Raw genomic sequence first — 5,293 nt, forward strand, 5'->3', positions numbered from 1 at the left:
ACAGAAAGGATAATGTGGAATTACAATGGCCTTTAACAGGATCATTTGATGAGAAAAAGATACAGTATTTACAGGATCGACTATTCGCCAAAAGAAGCCGTCAGGCAATGTTCGATTCTTTAAAGCTGTGGCAGAAAGAGGTGAAACGCCGTCATATAAGAGAAGAGAAATTAGTTAAAGTGAAAAATGGTCAGACTATAACGCAGAAGTCTGTAGCATATGATAGGGAACAAACTGAGAAAAATGTTGAATGTATAGATAGGCAGTTTAGGTTACAGGTGGATAAAAGTTACACGGCTCGGACTGAGCCAGAGGATGAAATTGAGGACTTATTGGATGTGCGTCCCCCACCTCCTTATGCTCCACAATGAGTATACCCTGCATTACCACTTGTAAATGCCCCCGCCTCATCCGCCCACAAGCCACGGCCCCGGCCATTGCTGCGGCCTCTATGCCTGTGGGGCCAACGTTCACTCCCGCTTCCCCAGTACCAGCCACGGCTACATTATTGACCAGTGGCCCATCTCCTCCCATTATGTCCTCTATAACGTTAGCTTCACCGGCCTCGGCCTGGCCTTCCCTGTCAGCCACATCGACACCCGCTAAGATTGATTCGACCCCCTCCCATGCCTCCGGGACTTTGGGCGCCCGTCGGCTGTATACCCGCAATACGGTGGGCTCGAAGGAAAGACAGATGGTGATAGACCAAGCATCCCAATGGGTGCGGAATGCCATCTATACAATTACAGATATATGGGGGACCATGCAGGATTATTAACCAGTTATGCAGCAATATGCTTTAGAGACTATGGCCAACCATCTAATTTCCCTATGGGAGCAATGTTTCGCGGCTGGAAGAGCCTCGCAGGTCAAGTCAAGTCAAGTCAAATAACACTTTATTCGATTAATAAAAATCATAAAAGCGATCCCATATATACATACATAGAATAAAAATACATTAAAACCTGGTTCAACGTTAATGTACAAAATTTCATAAAAAGTTAAAATACAAAAATTCATTTGCAGGAGATAAACAATCACTCCACCATCTCTAATGCAGCTAATCTTTTAGCTTTATTACGTACGGTGGCCACCAGGAAACAGGCGACCCCAAAGATCACCCGGGGACTGCCTAATAGTTGTAAATACAAGAGAGCAGGTCTTACTTGAGCAAATCCCGCCTCTCTAAGTAGTGTCACTAAAAACTGTTTCCTAATGTCAACATAGTGGTCATAAAACATAACAAAATGCATAAGGGTTTGACTGGAAAAATTATCACAATTACAAGGAGGAGATGACTCCGGTTTACCCCAGACTGGGTAGTGACCAAGGGCGAAGTGCGCCATATTAAATCTAAAACAAGTTAAAAGGTGACGGAGGAAAGGAATTGTCACAATCTTTAGATATGGTTGAAGATGTGGCATAGTCGTGAGAGCATAATGAGCTCTAACAGACGGTTTTGTCAATTCCACCATTTCCCGTTCTTGTTCCACTAAACCCATAAAGTTCTTCTTGATCCACTCTAGGTCTCCCTTATGCAGCAGATTTGGAGATGAATACAGTTCAGGTCGACCCAGTTTGGAAAATACATCTCTGATATAGACTAACCAGGGTATTCTGTTCACCTTATCTAATGCCACGCAGTCCTTTAAAATAGCGTGATTCAGAGTGATCTCGCTGTTAAGCCACGTTTTGGCCCAGCAGATCACTGGGGCCAACCGTAAATGGTCCGAAATATATCCCAGTCCCAACTCTGAGTGTAAGGAAAATACAGGGGTAGATTGGGGAACAGCTAATAAAGACCTTAAAAATTTGTTCTCCATTACATGCATTTTACACTGCGGTAGATAACCCCAAAGAGACGCACCACAAAGTGCTATGGACAAGCATTTGGATTTATACATTTTTAATAGGGCTTCCATAGGCCTAGATCCCAGCCATTTAGCGAAGTCCAATAATGCAGCAGATGATCTTGCAACGGCTAGACTTTTAGCATTTAATTGGGGTGCCCAGTTGCCCTTTTCATCAAAAATTACACCTAAATATGTAAACACCGGCACCCTCAATAACTCTACCCCATTGCAGTTAAAACGCATATTTTTATGGGCCTTTGGGCGTTTACCTGCCACCATAACATGGGACTTCTTACTGTTCACCTGTAAATCTAGGGACTTCATAAAGCCACCAAAAGAATCCAGGAGTCTCTGCAGCCCCAGTCCTGTGCGGGCCAATATTTATTTATTTATTTATTTACGAGATTTGATAAAGCGCGAACGAATGCCCTTGGGCGTCTCGCCGCTGCAACTTCTGCATCATATTCTCTCTACCAATGTATGATCTGAAACATTACTGGTTAAACAACCAAGTTTTAAGATGTTTTCGGAAGGACCAGAGAGAAGTGCTGGTCCGAATTGACTGAGGTAGGGTATTCCACAGCTTTGGAGCCGAAACCATGAATCAACGGTCTCCCCAAGAGACAGTCCTGGTGCGGGGCACCACTAAGTCGTTAAGGGTGGAGGATCGCAGTCCCCTGAGGGGACAGTAAGGAATCAGCTGATCCTTGAGGAACTGAGGTCCCTGATTGTGCAAAGCCTTGTATACAATGCAGAGAGTTTTAAACTTAACCCTACTTCTGATTGGAAGCCAGTGAAGTCTTCTGATGGTATCTCTGACGGACTTATGTTTGGGAATTCCGGAAAGTAGTCTAGCTGCCGCATTTTGTATTGTTTGCATTTTGCTGATTACTCTAACCTGGGCATCAGCAAAAAGACCATTACAATAGTCCAAGGTGGACAACACAAGAGAGCTTACCAGAGTTTTCCCGGCACTTTCAGGAAGGAAGGGGATGATTTTCCTTATTAGGCGCAGTTTGTGAAAGGCGGAGGATGCTACTTGGTTAGCGTGGGCAACGAAGTTAAGCTGGTTGTCAAAAACAACTCCCAAATTCCTTACCTTGGAGATGGGATTAGGCAAGGTTCCGAAGGACGCAGGGCACCAAGCAGGGGACCAGCTAGGTGTAAGTTGACCGAAAATGACAACCTCCGTCTTGTCGGAATTGAGTTTTAGACAATTGGAGGCCATCCAGTCTCCAATTGCCAGCATACAGTCTTTGAATCCATCGGCCATCTTTTGTCCGTTGTTTTTAATGGACAGGACTAACTGTGTATCGTCTGCATATGAGGTAAGGCTCATCCCATGTGCTCTGATGATATTGGCTAGGTCCGACACATAGATATTAAAAAGTGTCAGACTCAGGGATGAGCCTTGTGGGACCCCACATGGCAGAGACAGATTAGTCGATTGAAAAGAGCCCAAAGTGACGGCCTGAGTTCTGCCTGACAGAAACGAGGCCAGTAGATCTTTAGCTGCTTGTTTGATGCCCATTTTTTCGACACGGTCGACCAAGATCAAGTGGTCGACCGTGTCGAAGGCTGCAGATAAATCAAGTAGTACCAATACTGCAGTTCCTCCCTGATCTCGGATGACCCTGATGTCATCCGCCGCTTTGATCAGGGCGGTTTCGGTGCCATGGAACTTACGAAACCCAAATTGGGTATCATCCAGTAAGTGATGTTCCTCGATGAACTCAGACAACTGTGAGTTCATCACTTTTTCTACTGCCTTTGCCAGGAATGGAAGGCTGGCTATCGGTCGGTAGTTTTTGAGGTCATCCTTATCAAGATGTGGCTTTTTTAAAAGAGGTTTGAGGAGTGTTTTTTTCAAAATTTCCGGGTAAATCCCAGATCTGAACATGTCATTACAAATTTGAATGATGGCAGGTAACAAAATATCCATAACTGGAAGGAGAGTATTGACAGGGCAAGGATCTAGGGCTGAACCAGTTTTAACCGAGGGGATAATGTTCCTTATTTGATCCTCTGTAATATCTTTAAATTGTGTGAATAAGGAGACAGACGGTGTAGAGTAAGTGGTTGTTGGGGAATTATTGGTGATAGCAGAAAAAGTGGTATAGATGTCATTAACCTTAGTAAAAAAAAGGTTCCCAATGCATCACAGAAGGATTGAGAGGGAGGAGGAGTAAGGTCGGGGGAATATCCAGCTAAGTACTTAGTGGTATCGTAAAGCTGTTTAGTTGAGTTCTTAGCTTGCTCTATCCGTTCGCTGAAGTACTTCCGTTTGGCATCGGCAATCATAACTTCGTATTTGGCCAACATTGTCTTATAACGCATTTTACTTTCATCGTTATATGATTTCCGCCAGTGCCTTTCCTTATTCCTGCATAGTTGTTTCTGGACCCTGAGGTCCTCAGTAAACCAAGGAGCAGAGGGGGTGGATCTATTTCTTGTTACATGTTTTAGGGGTACTAGAGAGTTAGTGGCAAGACCCAACCAGTCCTGAAATTGCTTAATAGCTATATTGGGATCAGAGGATAATATGGGTTTGGAGTTAGTGAGACAAGTTTTTAGAGAGGCACTGTCTATATCTTTCCAAGCCTTAAAAGGTTTGTGATTGGAAATAGGTGCATTGGCAGTAATGACTTCCTTGGGGGTAATTATGCCCATAATTGCATGATGGTCTGACCAGGTAAGTGGAAGGCTGTCCATAATGTGAAAACCCTCAAAGTTGGTAAAGATGCCATCCAAGGTGTGACCACCATCGTGCGTAGGGGAATTGACCAGTTGAGGGAGCCCTAAGGTGCTCATACCAGATAGAAGGGAAGTAGTGTCCCTGTCTTCAATTTTCTCTAAATGGAAGTTAAAATCCCCTAATACCATTAGGGATTTTTCAATGGCTAAAGGCTCAAGCATGGTGCTAAAGTCTGTGAGGAATTTGGCCCGTGCTCCTGGTGGCCTGTATAGGAGTACACCTTTAAGATTATCGGATGGGGAGAATCTAATGGCAAATTGCATGGCTTCACAAGTGGACGAGGGGATCTGGGAGGTTCTAACAACATAAGTGTCACGGGCAATGATTGCTAACCCACCTCCTTTTTTACGTTCCCTGTCTTGTCTATAAACCTTGAAGCCGTTGGGGACCGCGACCACTAAATTTGGGTCGGATACACTGTCCATCCATGTCTCAGTTAAAAATAATATGTCTACGTTCCTGTCCGTTACCAGATAAGCGATGTCTTGCCTGTGTTTTCCAAGGGAACGGACATTAATGAGTGCAATCAGAATGCTCTTTGGGCGTTTCTTAATCGTGGGAGTGAGGATTTTATTCATCAAAGGGATAATTGTCTTACAATGGGGACACAAGTACAGAGGATGTAATGGGGCAAGGTGCAGGTCCAACGGACAGCAGTTTGTAGAAAGTGGTGGGCGCAGTTTGT

This window comes from Lissotriton helveticus, chromosome 3_1 (genome assembly GCF_964261635.1).
Source record: "Lissotriton helveticus chromosome 3_1, aLisHel1.1, whole genome shotgun sequence".
Taxonomy (NCBI): Eukaryota; Metazoa; Chordata; class Amphibia; order Caudata; family Salamandridae; genus Lissotriton; species Lissotriton helveticus.